The sequence below is a fragment of the Nelumbo nucifera genome, chromosome 4 (genome assembly GCF_055504915.1).
Source record: "Nelumbo nucifera cultivar China Antique chromosome 4, China Antique-T2T, whole genome shotgun sequence".
NCBI classification, from domain to species: Eukaryota; Viridiplantae; Streptophyta; class Magnoliopsida; order Proteales; family Nelumbonaceae; genus Nelumbo; species Nelumbo nucifera.
In genome coordinates this window covers 65,958,254-65,975,939 of record NC_142652.1, presented here as the reverse complement: position 1 = coordinate 65,975,939, position 17,686 = coordinate 65,958,254, and the positions used below count along the sequence as shown (strand labels likewise).

The 17,686-nt window shown below is 40.2% G+C and overlaps 1 non-coding gene across 1 annotated transcript; it reads right to left on the bottom strand.

Moving 5' to 3' along the window:
* Positions 1 to 10,442: 10,442 nt before the first annotated feature.
* On the bottom strand, positions 10,443 to 10,549 carry LOC148800657 (small nucleolar RNA R71). Its single transcript, XR_016071106.1, has one exon. It is a non-coding gene; the product is annotated as a small nucleolar RNA R71 (small nucleolar RNA).
* Positions 10,550 to 17,686: the final 7,137 nt, after the last annotated feature.

Genomic DNA, 17,686 nt, shown 5'->3' with positions numbered 1-17,686 from the left:
AGGCTGACACTGATGTGCCACCAAGTCGGTTGGGGTGGTCTGTCTCAGCCGCCAGGGTGAGACCCTTGGCACATACAGTGTAGGATTAATTGAATCTTTGAATCGGACCCGATTTCCAGTATTGCCCTAGACCTTGGAGATTAATGGGTAACACTAGAAAGTTACACCTGACCCCTAGACTTGATTATGTTACTGCACTAGGTGTTGGATTGGACTGTCTTTGATGTACCAATCAGTGAGATCTTTAGCGGGGGTCAAAACTTGGGTATGTTGGGACAGTTTGAAAATTCATCTGAGTGGGTGATCATAGTGACAGGATCAACCCCTTTGTCGGACAAAGGTAATGATCAGGATGCCCTCTCTCTGATGGAAACCAAGACTGCCGGCAGCCGATTTCAATCGTTGAGATTTGTTTTTGCAAAATATATTTTATATGAGATATAAAAGTATATATATTATGGTTTCCAAAATGTTTGCAAAAGCTTTTAATTCCCGGGATCCATATAAGCAGAGAGTGCAACACTGTTCCTTGTAGCCGAGGGAGAGGTCCTCTCTTGTCGGGCAGTGTTTGATCATTATGGGCTGAGAGGTTAAGTGTAAGACCATTGAGGGTAATACCTGATGGGCTAACCTTGCATCTTCCCACAATCCCTGGGTGTTACAAGTTGGTTTGGCCCAGGGACCACTTCAGGTAAGTGTTGGGCCCATAGAGCCCATGTGATGGGTTTTACGGGGTGCACTGTCCATAACAGTGTATTCGGCCAGGCCTTGTAACAAAGGCTGGGCTGAACCCATGTGGCTGATGTGTTGATCAATGTTTGGGTCCCACGCCATACAAGGAAGCCCAACTGGGCAGCAGTTAGGAAGGCTAAGTGAGCACATAATCTTAGTGGGCCTAAAGCCCATTTCGAACTGGGCTAATTTAATTAGTTAAATATGGGGTGAATTTTGGGAATGGATTGGCGGATAGGATACCTTTCTATTCAGTTCCTCGGCCTGTTGCAACATGTTGCTGAGCTCTTGAACGCTGAAATTCAGCTTGTTCATATTGTAATTCATTATGAACGGATTGAAGGACAGAGGCAAGGAGTTAAGAATGGCATCTATCTGTGTGACCAGATCTAGCCCAGAACCAAGGGCCTCCAGCTCGTTAATGTGACCCATCATCCGGAGACAATGGTCATGAACTTGCTGCCCCTTGGTCATCTGCGCGGTCATGAACTGCTTCAGGACCTTTTGTCGAGTAGAACGGTTCTACTATTCGTACATAGTCTTTAGACTATCCAATTTGTCCTTAGCGAGTTCGATCTGATCGAACTGCCTCTGTATCGGATTATCCAAAGAGGCTATGATCTAGCAGCGGGCTAAGGAGTTTTTCTCCTCCCGTTCTTGGTTTTCTCCCGCACGATTCGGTGTAGGATTCTTTGCCACCTTATCTAGTTTTTCTGAAGTCAAGACCAGCGTAAGGTTTCTGTACTAGTCAACATAGTTTGGGCCCTTAAGCTTGTTGTTGTCAAGCAACTTAGCAAATTGTCCATTTGCCATTTTTTGATAAAACAACAAAACGTCAGTCCACAACCTTAGTTTGATTCATGTTACCTACATAGATATGGCTTTTAATCAATGTTCCATTTCCATTTGTTCATCTTTGAGATTTCCCTCCTATCTCAGGGAAAGAGATGGTGAAATGTCTCTGCAAATGTGAGAAATCACATAGGGTGCGTGGAGCCAACTGTTTCAGCTGCATAACTGACAGGTTGTCGAAGCCCTCAAAATTAATTCTAGTCCCACCTTACTATAAACTTGTAGTAACTGTGGTACCAGGTCGAATCCCACAGGGAGCCAGTAATTAATTTCTCAGCTGAATGCGCAATATAAAGAGTGGGTAATTTGAATAATTTAAAATTCTAAAATAACAAAAGAGCAATTAACAACTAACAAGGAAAATTCAGTCTTACCGAATTCTGATCCAAGGGTTCGGATTGATTCAATTGGTCATTGATCATAGGTAAACTTCAGCAGTCTTGCAATTCAAGTATTTAACCTTAAGATTTATTAGGATAGCCATAATAATCCTCATATTTTCCTGAATTAGTTGACCAAACCCAGCATTCGATCAACACTTATCATTAACCGACTGGGTATGATAGCATTCCATATCAATTAATGATAGCAATAACCTTTGTGAAAACATTTAAACCAAAATAACAATAATTGAGATAGCTGCAATTACCTAATTGCTACTTGTACCACTATTCGTGACAATTACGGATCATCGAACCATGGATAGCAGTAGGAAGATCAACATTAATTAACTTGTCAGACTAATTAACATTAACATCCATAAGAGCATGCACAAGAATCAACGAATACTTGAATTAAAAGCTAGAATTTAAATTAAACACAGAACTTCATGATGACACAATTGAATCGAAAATCCCCCTTGAATCAGAAAAGAAAAGCTTAACCGCTCATGGTTGTCGACTCCCTCTTGCTCTGCTTCCCAGATGGATGGACTGATCTTCTGAATTGATTGAGTGCTTCAGTGATTGAGTGATGCCTAAAGCTGGTCCGACCCCCCCCCCCCCCCCCTTTATATAGCTTTAGGAGGAGGGGCTCTCTCCAACTCCTCTTAGGAGATTATCCTCAAAAATAGAAAGTTCTAATCAGTTTTGATCTAAATCTATCCTATCTCTTATCTAGTAATCTAATCTTATCTAGTAATCTAATCTCAATCATCTTATCCTTTTAGGATTACATTTGAAATTTGAATCTGATGGGACTCTTTATTCTTGAATTTGAGTTGGGCTCTTTAATAACTTGGGCCGCTACAAGGCTTTCCTGCGAATTGGGCTTCAGTTGTGAACTGGGCTTTACTATGAATTTGTTCCGACTTCGGGCCCAATTTTGACCTTGATGCAGACCGAATCTGTCAAAACCTGACACATGAGACTTGTGGAGTTATCCCTTATCTTTCCAGTGCATCTTGAGTCATCTCAATCGGAGTCCGGAGTTGAGAGTTATGCTCCGATTACTGAACGGTGCCAAAACTGTGCAAAATCATCCGATTAGCCTTGTTTTCCTCCATTTGCCTTTTTGCTTGTCCTAAATCGAAATACAAGAGTAATGAGTCTAATTAAGTGCTGATTTAATGTAAAAGAATGAATATTTGGGGATAAAAATATGATACTTTTTATTCCCATCAAATCCCCCCACACTTAAACCTTGCCCGTCCTCGGGCAAGACAAAACTCAAGCAAAAAAAAACAATCTAACTACCTACTGATTTTTAAAACTTTCTCTCTCAACATGATGCTTGGCCCCTCACATGCTTCAATCCAGACTTAATAATCTTTTCATTTTCCACTTCTTTCTCCTCTTTAACTTCTCAAAGAGTAATCTCAACTCACCATTCCTCATGAACCCAAGTTAATTCAATAGTCAAGGAAAACAAACATTCCAAAACTGAACATTTTTGGACTACAATAGGCACTCATTGTTTTAACAATCAAATGCAGCCAGATTCAAATATCTCTCTTTGTTTTTGAGGTATCATTAGTCTCTTAGGTCAAAACAAGGTATGTTATTACCATAAACTTGCTTATGTATCAAATCTCCTCCACTTAGCATGAGTTCAATGCATCAAAAATTGAAATGGAGTGCTAGGGGTGAGTGCATTTTATGCTCCATCTCACCCTTTTCTTTTGTTTCTAAATGTGAGTGCATCTTTTGCTCCATCTCACATTTGTCATTCGCTTCTAAATGTTAGTGCATTTTATGCTCCATCTCACATTTGTCATGATTTTTTTTTTTTTTTTTTGCACAACAGTAGACATCACCATTTCCTTTCCGATCCATGAACTCATTGGCGTGGTCTCAACATGACTACAAAGCAGGCCTTTAGGAGAAAAAAATGCTCATAAGGGTTACATTTGTATTGTATCTTGCTTATTCCCAAATTATGAGGTGCCTTACGTACTCAAAAAGTTTAGTTAGTCCTGCTTGCATCCTGTCTTGTCTATTCAACCTAAGCACATAAATCATGATAGTTTGAAATTACTCAAAGATAAGTTTCTAGGGAGCAGAAACTTCAAAAAGCAAGGTTAAAAAGTGATGATCGAAGCATGCTAGAGTTACCCCAGAAATTATCAAATTCCCCTAATCCCCCCACACTTAAGGTATACATTGTCCCCAATGTATATGACTGTGCATACGATAGAAAGATTTAAGGGATACTCCCTGAACGCCTTGTTGAGATCCTTCCGATGTGAAATCAGCTGCTAAACATGACCATGTTCCTAAATTGAAAACAATAAAAATAATTGAACAAAAATAACTAAACACAATGGGTTGCCTCCCACAAGCGCAATTGTTTAACATTGTTATGCTCGACAACCTTCTTTGCTTCCTTAATTCGATGAATAATGAAGAAGATTCAATGAGATGTCTTCCAAGGAGGAGACAATTGCGTCCTCATGGAACAACTTTAATCTATGCCCATTCACTCTGAAAACCTTATTTGTATCAAGACTTTTGATCTCCACTGCACCATAAGGAAACACATTAGTAACAACAAATGGACCTATCCACCTAGAACGCAACTTACCTGGCATGAGTTGGAGACGAGAATTATATAATAACACCTTTTGACCAACCACAAACTGTTTCCTTAAAAGCAAATTATTGTAATTGGAGCTTTCTCGAATTCTCATATGCTTCTAACCGCAACTCCTCCAATTCTTGTAATTGGAGCTTTCTTGCCTTGCCAGTTTCTTCTATGAACATATTGCAACGTTTGATTACCCAATATGCCTTATGTTCGATTTCAACTGGTAAATGACAAGATTTGCCAAAAACTATTCTATAAGGAGACATCCCTATTGGTGTTTTGTATGCGGTCCGGTATGCCCAAAGTGTGTCATCTAGACGTAGGCTCCAATCCTTTCAACCTGGATTCATTGTCTTCTCTAAAATGGACTTGACCTCTCGATTGGAAACCTCAGCTTATCCATTCGTCTGAGGGTGATAGGTAGTGGCGACTCGGTGATGCACCCCATACTTTTTCAGCAAGGCTTCAATGGCTCTATTGTAGAAGTGGGTCCCTTGATCACTTATGATGGCTCGAGGAATACCAAACCTACTAAAAATGTTAGATTTGATAAAACCTACAACACACTTAGAATCATCAATTTTGGTGGCTTTTGCTTCCACCCATTTTGAGACATAATCAACCACTAGAAGTATGTAAACAAAACCACAAGAGGAAGGAAAGGGTCTCATAAAATCAATACCCCAAACATCAAAAATTTCGCAAATAAGAATGGGGGTTTGGGGCATCTCATTTCTGCAAGACAATGCACCTGTTCGTTGGCATCTTTCACAATTTTTACAGAACAAGTATGCATCTTTAAATAAAGTTGCCCAATACAACCCACTATCTAAAACCTTCCTAGCAGTTCTTTTTGAAAGGGATGGTAGAATCCATCGTATGGACACCAAAACAGTTGCGGAATGGGTAGGCGAATTTCAAAAATTTTCTTCCTACCTTTCAACTGGGAATCGCATTCCCTAATTTTAGAATCAAGATTCAAGGATCCTATTTGAACCATAACCGAACCAGATCTGAACCAAAAGAGAAGGGAATAATTATACCTGATCCAGAGAAATAATATCTCCCAAAGTTGGTGTTCACGCCCAAAGAAGGCACCAAGATCTGCTCCTGTTGAAGATGGCACAGCAACGGTGGAACAGAACCAACAGAGTGCGTCCTACACACTAAATCCTTCACAAGAATCCTTTGGATGACAATGAGCACCAAACAGAATCAACCTTTCAACAAAGACTGATATCAAGAACTTTTCTGGATCTCTCTCTGACAGAGAAAATGAACTACAATAGATAGTGGCGGCTGCAACAGGAGGGAGCTAGAGAAGAAGATGGCGAACTGCTTTTTTTCTCTAGGGTTTCTGAGATCCTATCTCACAAAACTGCAGGGTGTTCTGTGTAAAATCCCCTAGGGTTCGAATTCTTTTCCTTTGAATATAGGGTTTCCTCCAGTTTACCCTTATCCAAATCTGTATTTGGATTAGGACTTTTCTTAATCCTATCTACAAATTTGATAAGCTTTTGGGCTCATCCTAATCTCAGATCCGTCCCTTGTTAATGACTGATCAAATCAGCCCAGTTTGAAATGGGCTTTAGGCCCAATAAGAATCAAGGAACAATGCTGCACTCTCTACTTACATGGATCCCGAGAATTAAAATCATTTGCAAATATTTTGAAACCATACTTAAATATATATCATATATTTAAATTTTGCAAAACAAAATTCCAACGATTGAAATCAACTACCGGTAGTTTGGTTTCCATCAGAGAGAGTGCGTCCCTGATCATTACCTTTGTCCGACAAAGGGGCTGATCCCGTCACTATGATCACCCACTCAGATGAATTCTCATACTGTCCCAACATACCCAGGTTTTGACCCCTGCTAAGGATCTCACTGATTGGTATATCAAAGACAGCCCAATCCGATACCTAGTGCAGTACCATAATCGGGTCTAGGGGTCAGGTGTAACTTTCCAGTTTTGCCCATCAATCTCCAAGGTCCAGGGCAATACTGGAAATCTGGTCCGGTTCAGGGGTTCAAAATCCTACACTGCATATGCTTTGGGTCTCACCTTGGCGGCTAAGACAAGCCACCCCAACAGTTGGCAGCACACCAGTGTCAGCCTTGGTAGGATAAATCTCCCCAGACTTATCCAATGGCTGTGAACATTTATAACCAACACAAGTCTCATTAACTGTCCAGTTTTAGGGTCTTACACACAGAAGTATACCATACAACATGAATCAAACATGTACTTCATTTATTTACATTAAATATCAAAAGTACATCAAAACTGATTGAAGGTAAGGCCATACAAGAACTATCCAACACTTTTGGGCCCAAAATGACCTCCACAAGCATAATTATGACAAAAATTCAAAATCGACATATGTTCACTTTCAGGGATACATCTCCTAATCACTTGATCAGAGAAAAATTTCCACAAATAAGGTTCATCCCAAACATAATATTTTGCCTCATACCAGATTTTGTCCTTCATCGACTTGCTAAGATAATTAGGCAAAATTCCAGTAACTAAGTAATTCACGATATCAACATATCAACGGACCATAACTTTTATTCAGAACAGTTGCTCATCAGGAAAAAGCTCAGAGATGGGTAAGGAGTCTTCATCTTTTACCAACTTGCTTAGATGGTCGGCCACTGAATTTTCAGCTCCCCTTTGATCCTTGATTTCTGAATCGAACTCTTGGAGCAAAAGTATCCACCGTATTAGCCTCGGCTTTGACTCCTTTTTCGCCAATAAGTATTTCAAAGCTGCATGATCAGAAAACACAATCACTTTAGAGCCAAGCAAATATGATTGAAATTTTTCTAAAGCAAAAACAATTGCTAGTAGCTCATTTTCGGTGGTTGTGTAATTGCATTGTGCAGCATTCAGCGTCCTCGAAGCATAGTAAATGACATGGCTCTTCCCATCAATCCGTTGACCTAGAACAGCTCCTACCGCATAATTCCTTGCATTGCTCATGATTTCAAAGGGCAAGTTCCAGTCTGGTGGTTGAATAACGGGTGCAATCGTCAGCAAATTCTTGAGCTTATCAAATGCTTCCTTGCATTCATCCCCAAAGTCGAAAGGCACATTTTTTTAAAGCAATTGGACAATGGTAGGGCAATCTTTGAAAAGTCCTTGACAAACCTACAATAAAAACTTGCATGTCCAAGAAAAGCACGCACTTCCCTAACATTTGTAGGGTAAGGTAAGCTCACAATTAAATCAACCTTTGCCTTATCGACCTCTATGCCTCTTGCAGAGATAACATGTCCCAACACAATGCCTTCCTCTACCATAAAGTGACATTTTTCATAATTCAAAACCAAATTAGTTTCCACACATCTATCCAGAATTTTACTCAAATTATCTAAACAATCATCAAATGAATCATCATAGATAGTAAAATCATCCATGAACACTTCAATGCACTTCTCAATAAAGTCCAAAAATATACTAATCATGCACCTTTGAAAAGTACCTGGAGCGTTGCACAGACCAAAAGGCATCTGTCTGTAAGCGAAAGTGCCGAATGGGCAAGTAAAAGTCATTTTCTCTTGGTCCTCTTGAGCAATAACGATTTGATAATAACCTGAAAATCCATCGAGAAAACAAAAGAATGCCTTGCCGGCTAACCTTTCTAACATTTGATCTATGAAGGTGATGAGACTTAGAAGAACCTTATTTTGTCCCCTTAATTTCATCCTTTTACACTATTTTAGCACTTAAATGCACTCATTACTCTTGTATTTCGATTCAGGGCAATAAAGAAGGCAATTGGAAGGAAACAGGCCAATTCGGGTGATTTTGCACAGTTTCGGCGACAGTCAGTAATCTGGGCCTAACTCACAGCTCTGGACTCCGAATTGGGAAATTCAAAAAGCATTAGAAAGAAGAAAGAAAATCCCACAACTTTACTGTTTTGGGTTTTGACTGATTCAGCCCGCATCGAGTACAAAAGCGGGCCCGAAGTCGGAGTAAGTTCGCAATCAGGCCCATTTAACAGCTGAAGCCCAACTCGCAGAAGAACATGAAAGCAACCCAAGTAGCAGAGAAGCCCAACTCGGATACAAGAGTCTAGAATCCTAATTCGAATGTAATCTCCCAAGAGGGAGAGAGTCTTATTAGATCTAAACTTTGAATGTAATCCTATAAGGATAAGAAGGTTGGGGATTAGATAAGAGATAGGATAGGATTAGTTCAAAAAAGATCAAGACTCCCTAAAGATAAGATGATCTCCTAGAAGGAGTTGGAAAATAGCCCTCTCCTTTGGCTATATAAAGAGGGGGGTGAACCAGCTCTAGCATCACTCATTCCAAGATCCAAGAGATCATCAAGAGGCCAAGAAGCTCAAGAAAGCAGTTCGGCTATGGAGAAGAAAGGCATGGAGATTGCGCAGATCATGAGTAGCTAAGCTTCTTTTTCTGGTTCAAGGGGGGAGGTTCGATTGTGTCATTGTGAGGTTCTATAGTTAATTTATTTTCTTACTTTTTAATTCAAGTATTCATTGATTCTTGAGCATATTTTTAGTGGATGTTAATGTTAATTAGTTTGATAGACTGAATTAATGTTGATTTTCTTACTGCTATCCATGATTTCGGTGATCCGTAATTGTCACGAATAATGGTACAAGTAGCAATTAGGTTGAAATCTTTTTGGGTCAATTGTTCGTGACAGCCTTTGACCAATGTTTTAACATGGTTCAATCTAAAAGGAATCAATGGAACAAGATTCAGTAATTGCAGCTATCTCAATTATTGTTATTTTGGTTTAACTGTTTACACAAATCTTAATGCTATCCCTGTTTAACATGGAACGCTATCGTACCCAGTTGAGTGGTGATAAGTGTTGATCGAATGCTGGGTTTAGTCAACTGAATTAGGAAAACACAAGGTTTATTATGGTTATCCTAATAAATCTAAGGTTAAATGCTTGAATTGCGAGAATGCTGAAGTGTACGTAGGATCGATGGTCAATCGATTCAACCTGAACCCTTGAACCAGAATTCGGTAAGACTGATTTTCTCTTGTTTGTTTAGTTTGTTATTCTTTTAATTTTAGTTATTTAATTTTCCCACACAATTACTTTACCCATTCGGCTAAGAGATTATTGATTTTCTCCCTGTGGGATTCGACCTAGAACCACTTTTACTGCAAATATTTTATTGTGGGACTAGTAATAATTTTGAGGGCTTCAACAAACCCATCAAAATTTTGGCGCCGTTGCCGGGGAGCAACGTTAATTTCTTAGCTATTACCTTCTTTTTGTTAACTTTCTTGTTTTATGACTCGTGCTTCTCAATGAGGTGAACTCGAGTACAACCCCGAAATTGAGAGGACCACCCGTCGTTTAAGGAAGGAGGCTAAGCAAAGGAAGAATCGTTCACCTAAGAGGTGAACTCAGATCTCGATCTACCCACTTGTGATTTTCCCATCTTCGAAGAAGTAGAAAGAATGGCTGACAGAGAGAGGACATTAAGGGAGTTGGCTGCACCAATTATGAACCAACAGCCCTTATGCATCACGTACCCCACTCTTGAGGTAGCCTTTGAACTCAAATCTGGTTTGATTCAATTATTGCCTCTGTTTCATGGTTTCCCAGGTGAGGACCCTCACAAACATCTAAAGGAATTTCATGTCGTCTGTTCAAGCATGAAACCCCACGGTATGACCGAGGACTAGGTAAAACTCATAGCCTTTCCATTTACTTTAAGAGATAAAGCAAAGGATTGGTTGTATATTCTCCCTCCCGGTTCAGTACGCACATGGGATGAAATGAATAGGATATTTTTAGATAAATATTTTCCTGCGTCCCAGGTTGCAAATATAAGAAATGAAATATGTGGAGTTCGGCAGTTTGGTGGTGAGACATTATATGAATATTGGGAAAGGTTTAAGCAACTTGTTGCTAGTTGTCCCCACCACCAAATTCCTGAACAATTGTTAATCCAATACTTCTATGAAGAGCTTCAGCCCATGGATAGAAGTATGGTCGATGCAACCAGTGGAGGAGCTCTAGTGAACAAGACACCTGAAGCAGCCAGGGAATTAATCTCCAATATGGCCGAAAATTCTCAGCAATTTGGTACAAGGACAGAAGGTACCATTAGAAGGGTTAACGAGGTAAGCCATGCAAATTTAGAAAACCAGATTTCTGATTTAACTGCCTTGGTTAAGCAGCTCGCAGCAGGACAGTTACAAACTGCCACGGTGTGTGGTATCTGTTCGATCCCTGGACATCCTACGGACATGTGTCCATCACTACAAGATGGCCCAATGTAGCAAGTCAATGCCGTGGGAGGATTCCCGGGCCATCCTCAACGAAAGTATGATCCTTACTCCAATCATTACAATCCGGGGTGGAGAGATCATCCAAACTTTAGCTACGGGACCCAAGGAGGACAGCAGAAATATCAGCCCCAATTTTTCAGTCGACAGCCCCAGTTTTCAACACCCATCACAGCGCAAGGCCAACCCCCGAATTCAGGTATGTCTTTGGATGAAATAGTTAAGGCTCTAGCTACTAATACTCCGCAATTTCAGCAGGAAACGAGAGCTAGATGCAATAAAACAAACCCCTAAATATGCAAAATTTTTGAAAGAGTTATGCACTAACAAGAGGAGGCTGTGAATTGATGAAAAGGTAAGAGTGGAAGAGAACGTTTCAGCCGTGATCAAGAGGACCCTGCCAGAAAAGCTTGCTGATCCAGGTATGTTTACCCTACCCTGTGTGATTGGTAATAAACGAATCGAGCGTGCCATGCTGGACTTAGGTGCATCTATTAATGTCATGCCATACTCGATTTACTGTGCATTGAGACTAGGTCCTTTAAAAGAGACTAGAGTTGTTATTCAATTGGCTGATCGTTCTAATGCATACTCAGAAGGGATTGTTGAGGATGTATTAGTGCAGGTTAACGATTTGATCTTTCCAGCTGATTTTTACATCCTGAAGATGGAAGAAGACACAACCACGAGTTCAGCCCCACTTCTATTAGGTCATCCATTCATGAAAATGGCCAAGACCAAAATAGATGTGGATGAGGGTACCCTCTCCGTCGAGTTTGATGGAGAGATTGTAAAATTTAATATTTTTGATGCAATGAAATATCCTAGTGAGTGTCATTCGATCTGCTCTATTGATACTATCGATTTGATTGTGCAGGAAGTCTTTGGAGAGGAGGACATGGATGATGAGCTAGAATATAAGGCACAATCGGACAGGGAGGAGGAGATCGATGCATCCTATGATACTCCGGAACCTGAACAGGAGGTAAGGACTTCTGATGTTCAATCGAAGGTTTCTCACACAAGGCTGCTGCCCTCTGTTTTGCAGGCTCCGGAGCTGGAACTAAAGACCCTACCTGATCACCTAAAATATGCCTACTTGGGCGAAAAAGAGACACTGCCTGTGATCATTGCAAAAGGGTTGACTGAGGAGCAAGAGGAGAGGCTCATCAAAGTCCTAAAGGACCATAAGGAGGCGATTGGCTGGACCCTAGCCGACATAAAAGGGGTCAGCCCCTCAATTTTCATGCATAGGATCCTTTTGGAAGATGATGCCAAACCGGTTAGAGAACCACAAAGGAAACTCAACCCGGTAATGAAAGAGGTAGTAATGAAAGAGGTGCTTAAACTGTTAGATGAAGGGATAATTTATCCAATTTCAGACAGCAAATGGGTAAGTCCTATTCATGTTGTGCCTAAGAAAATTGGGATGACTGTAGTAAAAAATAAAAATAATGAACTAATTCCCATGAGGGTACAAGGTGGCTGGAAAATGGTAATAGATTTTCGAAAACTCAACTTGGCCACTCGAAAGAACCATTTTCCCCTACCCTTCATTGATCAGATGCTAGAGAGGTTGGCAGGTAAGGCTTTCTTCTGTTTTCTCGATGGATTCTCCGGGTATTATCACATTGTTAATGCACAGGAGGACCAAGAGAAAATGACATTCACTTGTCCATTTGGCACCTTCGCCTACAGACGAATGCCCTTTGGTTTGTGTAACGCTCCGGGCACTTTTCAAAGATGCATGATGAGCATATTTTCTGATTTTATTGAAAAATGCATTGAAGTGTTCATGGATGATTTTACTGTTTATGGTGATTCGTTTGATGATTGTTTGAATAGTTTAAGTAAAATTATGAATAGGTGTGTGGAAACAAATCTTGTCTTAAACTATGAAAAATGTCATTTTATGGTGAAGGAGGGTATTGTGTTGGGGCATGTAGTTTCAGCTAGAGGAATAGAAGTCGACAAGGCAAAAATTGATTTGATTGTGAGTTTACCTTACCCTACAAATGTTAGGGAGGTTCGTTCTTTTCTTGGACATGCAGGCTTTTATCGCAAGTTCATCAAAGATTTTTCAAAAATTGCCCTGCCATTGTCCAGTTTGCTACAAAAAGATGTGCCTTTCGATTTTGATGTTGAGTGCAAGGAAGCTTTTAACAAGCTTAAAAATTTATTAACCATTGCACCCATCATTCAACCACCCGATTGGAACTTGCCCTTTGAGATCATGACAGATGCAAGTAATTATGCAGTAGGGGCTGTTCTAGGGCAGCGAATAAATGGGAAGAGCCATGTCATTCACTATGCTTCCAAAACGTTGAATGCTGCACAGAGCAATTACCCAACCACTAAAAAAGAGCTATTAGCTATTATGTTTGCTTTAGACAAATTTAGGTCATATTTGCTTGGCTCTAAAGTGATTGTTTTTTCTGACCATGCAGCTTTGAGATACCTACTAGCAAAGAAGGAGTCGAAACTGAGGCTGATATGGTGGGATACTCTTGCTCCAAGAGTTCGATCTAGAAATCAAGGATCGAAGGGGAGCTGAAAATTCGGTGGCTGATCACCTAAGTAGGTTGGTGAAAGACAAGGACTCCTCTCCCATTTGTGAGTTGTTTCCCGATGAGCAGTTGCTCCACATGAGAGGTATGACTTCATGGTATGCTGACATTGTGAATTACTTGGTCACGGGAATTTGCCTAATGACCTTAGCAGATCCATAAAGAATAAAATCAGGTATGAGGCGAAATATTATGTATGGGACGAACCCTACCTATGGAAATTTTGTTCTGACCAAATGATTAGGAGATGTGTCCCTGAGGAGGAGCAGATGTCGATTCTAAGGTTTTGTCATAATTTTGCTTGTGGGGGCCATTTTGGGCTAAAGAGGACTGCTCGAAAAGTCTTGGATAGTGGGCTGTATTGGGCCACCCTATTTGGAGATGCCTACTTGTTTTGTAAAAACTGTGAAAGATGTGAACAAATAGGTACACTATCTCGCAGGAATGAGATGCCCCAAACCCCCATTCTTATATGTGAAATATTTGATGTTTGGGGCATTGATTTCATGGGACCCTTTCCCCCCTCTTGTGGTTTTTCTTACATATTTTGGCAGTCGATTATGTCTCAAAATGGGTGGAAGCCAAAGCCACCAAAACTGATGATTCTAAATGTGTTGTAGGGTTTATAAAATCTAACATCTTCAGTAGGTTTGGCATTCCTCGAGCCATCATAAGCGATCAAGGGACCCATTTTTGCAATAGAACAGTTGAAGCCTTGTTGAGAAGATATGGGGTGCATCACCGAATTGCCACTGCTTATCATCCCCAGACTAATGGGCAAGCTGAAATTTCCAATAGAGAGGTAAAGTCCATCTTGGAAAAGACGGTGAATCCAGGAAGGAAGGATTGGAACCTACGTCTAGATGATGCTCTCTGGGAATATCAGACAACTTACAAGACCCCAATAAGTATGTCCCCTTACAGGTTAATTTTTGGCAAATATTGCCACTTGCCGGTGGAAATTGAACATAGGGCCTATTGGGCAATCAAGCAATGCAACATGAATATGGAAGAAGCAGGGAAGGAAAGGAAGCTCCAGTTGCAAGAGCTGGAAGAGTTGAGGTTAGAGGCATACGAGAATTCAAGAATCTACAAAGAAAAGACTAAATCGTTCCATGACAATGCACTCTTAAGAAAACAATTTAAAATTGGACAAAAGGTCTTATTGTATAATTCTCGACTTCAACTCATGCCAGGTAAGCTGCGTTCCAGGTGGATGGGTCCGTTTACTGTGACTAATGTTTTTCCCTATGGTGCAGTAGAGATCAAAAGTCTTGACACAGGTAAGATCTTCAAGGTGAATGGACATCGATTGAAGTTGTTCCATGATGATGCAAATGTCCCCTCTACGGTAGACATCTCGTTGGACATTCCACGGTATTCATTGGATTAAAGGAGCAAAAAGAGGACGTCGAGCATAACGACGTTAAACAATTGCGCTTCTGGGAGGCAACCCATTATGTTTAGTTAATTTTGTTATTTGGTTTTGATATTTGTGTTTAGCAGGAATCTCAAAAAGCGAACAGGGAAGTACCCCCAAATCCTTCTACTTTATGCATAATCGCATACATTGGGGACAATATATAACTTAAGTGTGGGGGGATTAGGGAAATCTGATGGAAATTTAGGATACCTTACCGTCTTGAAATTTCTGCTCCCGGAAACTTATCCTTGAACGATTTCAACTTATCAGGAATCATGTGCTTAGGCTGAATAGATAAGATAGGATGCAAGTATGACTAACTGAGTCTTTCTTGGCTGCATATGGTACCTCATGATCGATCAATAGGCAAGATGCATAAGGGTTTGATTGATTTTCACATAATTATATGTCAAACATGGGTTGATTATTCTAGAACTTGCTGTGTTAGGCATATAGAGACCACGATCAATGAATTCATGGATCAGGTAGTGAAACCCTATGATTCTTGTGAAAAAAAAAAAAGAAAAGAAAAAAAAGGAGTTTGAAAATAAAATCGTGACTAATGTGAGATGGAGCATAAAATGCACTCACATCTAGAAACAAAAACAAATGTGAGATGGAGCATAAAATGCACTCACCCTAGAACCCCAACCCCATTCTCACCTTCAGATCCTAGGAATTCACACTAAGTGGTGGAGATGTGATACATAGCAAGCTTATGGCAATAAGCACACCTTGTTTTGATTCAAAGAAAAGTAATTGCATCTGGCTGAATTGGTTTGTTAAAAGCAATGAGCACCCGTGCAGTCCAAGGAGTTTCAGCCCTGGAAGGCTTGCCTCCTTGACTATTGATTTAACTTGGGAGCATGAGGAATGATGATTTGCGATCACTCTTGGACAAGAAAAAGGGGAGAAAGAGATGAAAAGGGAAAGGTTACCAAGACTGGACTGAAGAATGCATTGGACCAGGCCTCGTGGAGAGGAAAAGAAGAGAGATTCATTAGTTAGGTTCTCCTGTTTTGCTTGAATTTTGCCTTGCCCAAGGACGGGCAAAGTTTAAGTGTGGGGGGATTTGATGAGACTTAGAAGAACCTTATTTTGTCGCCTTAATTTCATCCTTTTACACTACTTTAGCACTTAAATGCACTCATTACTCTTGTATTTCGATTCAGGGCAATAAAGAAGGCAATTGGAAGGAAACAGGCCAATTCGGGTGATTTTGAACAGTTTCGGCGACAGTCAGTGATCTGGACCTAACTCACAGTTCCGGACTCCGAATTGGGCATTCAAGAAGCATTAGAAAGAAGAAAGAAAAGCCCACAACTTTACTGTTTTGGGTTTTGACTGATTCGGCCCGCATCGAGTACGAAACCGGGCCCGAAGTCGGAGCAAGTTTGCAACCAGGTCCATTTAACAGCTGAAGCCCAACTCGCAGAAGAACATGGAAGCAACCCAAGTAGCAGAGAAGCCCAACTCGGATACAAGAGTCTAGAATCCTAATTCGAATGTAATCTCCCAAGAGGCAGAGAGTCTTATTAGATTTAAACTTTGAATGTAATCCTATAAGGATAAGAAGGTTGGGGATTAGATAAGAGATAGGATAGGATTAGTTCAACGAAGATCAAGACTCCCTAAAGATAAGATGATCTCCTAGAAGGAGTTGGAAAATAGCCCTCTCCTTTAGCTATATAAATAAGGGGGTGAACCAGCTCTAGCATCACTTATTCCAAGATCCAAGAGGTTATCAAGAGGCCAAGAAGCTCAAGAAAGCAGTTTGGCTATGGAGAAGAAAGGCATGGAGATTGCGCAGATCATGAGTAGCTAAGCTTCTTTTTCTGGTTCAAGGGGGGAGGTTTGATTGTGTCATTGTGAGGTTCTGTAGTTAATTTATTTTCTTGCTTTTTAATTCAAGTATTCATTGATTGTTGAGCATATTTTTAGTGGATGTTAATGTTAATTAGTTTGACAAACTGAATTAATGTTGATTTTCTTACTGCTATCCATGATTTCGGTGATCCGTAATTGTCACGAATAATGGTACAAGTAGCAATTAGGTTGAAATCTTTTTGGGTCAATTGTTTGTGACAGCCTTTGACCAATGTTTTAACATGGTTCAACTTAAAAGGAATCAATGGAACAAGATTCAGTAATTGCAGCTATCTCAATTATTGTTATTTTGGTTTAACTGTTTTCACAAATCTTAATGCTATCCCTGTTTAACATGGAACGCTATCGTACCCAGTTGAGTGGTGATAAGTGTTGATCGAATGCTGGGTTTGGTCAACTGAATTAGGAAAACACAAGGTTTATTATGGCTATCCTAATAAATCTAAGGTTAAATGCTTGAATTGCGAGAATGCTGAAGTGTACCTAGGATCGATGGTCAATCGATTCAACCTGAACCCTTGAACCAGAATTCGGTAACACTGATTTTCTCTTGTTTGTTTAGTTTGTTATTCTTTTAATTTTAGTTATTTAATTTTCCCACACAATTACTTTACCCATTCGGCTAAGAGATTATTGATTTGCTCCCTGTGGGATTCGACCTAGAACCACTTTTACTACAAATATTTTATTGTGGGACTAGTAATAATTTTGAGGGCTTCGAAAAATCCGTCAGAAGGGCAAGGGGAAATGGTCTTTTCTAGTGGCTAAATTAAGTTTTCGAAAGTCAATCACCATACGCCAGACATTTTGTACCCTCATTGGGACCAGTTCATTATTTTGATTTCTTACCACAGTGATCCCAGTTTTCTTGGGTACAACATGTATTGGACTCACCCACTTAC